The sequence below is a fragment of the Mus caroli genome, chromosome 8 (assembly GCF_900094665.2).
Source record: "Mus caroli chromosome 8, CAROLI_EIJ_v1.1, whole genome shotgun sequence".
NCBI classification, from domain to species: Eukaryota; Metazoa; Chordata; class Mammalia; order Rodentia; family Muridae; genus Mus; species Mus caroli.
This window is the reverse complement of record NC_034577.1, coordinates 59,297,006-59,297,737: the sequence shown is the minus strand read 5'-3', so window position 1 is coordinate 59,297,737 and position 732 is coordinate 59,297,006. Positions and strand designations below refer to the sequence as shown.

The window sequence follows — 732 nt, the reverse complement described above, 5'->3', positions numbered from 1 at the left end:
CTCACCAACAAAATAAAAGAGAAGATAGAACCGAAGGCATTAAAAACACAACAGAAGAAACATGTTGGCCAAAGAAAATGTGAAATCTAAAAAAAAAAAAAAACCTGCCCCCTCCCAAAAAAACCAGAAAATCTGAAACTTATGAAAAGACAAAATCAAAGAATAATAGGAATAGAGCAAGGAGAAGAAACTTGGGTAAAAAGCACAGAAAATATTTTCAACATAATCATAAAAAAAATTAACCTAAAGAAAGTGATGCCTATCAAGATACAAGAAACATAAAGAACACTAAATAAAATGTAACAGAGAAGAAAGCCTACTCACCACATAATAAAGAGAATACTAAACATGCACAACAAAGAAGAATATTAAAACCTGCTAGGGCCCTGCCCCTAGAGGCATTGCAGGTGTGGATGCTGTGTCCCACGTGTGTCAGTAGGTGGCAGAACGGAGAGAGGCTGTGTCTAAGCTCAGCGATCTGAGCTGACATCTGAATGACTGGCACCCTAGCAGTCTCTGAAAAACCTCAACTGAGACGATCACCAGTCCAGTGCTGGGCAGGCCTGGGGCAGGCATACCACGTCCTGGATGATCAGGGCAGAGCATTCCTGAGATGACCCCAGACACTCAGAGTCACTGGCTGCCACTAAGAGGAACAAGTAAATAGTGGAGAAACAGAAGAGGAAGAGAAACAGAAGGGTGCAGTGTGGAACAGTCTGATGTGAGCAGCAG

At 41.9% G+C, this 732-nt stretch overlaps 1 non-coding gene across 1 annotated transcript; it reads left to right on the top strand.

The window, feature by feature from the left end:
• The first annotated feature begins 385 nt into the window (after positions 1 to 385).
• On the top strand, positions 386 to 514 carry LOC115031817. The gene has a single exon (XR_003837477.1). It is a non-coding gene; the product is annotated as a small nucleolar RNA SNORA17 (small nucleolar RNA).
• The last annotated feature ends 218 nt before the right edge of the window (positions 515 to 732 follow it).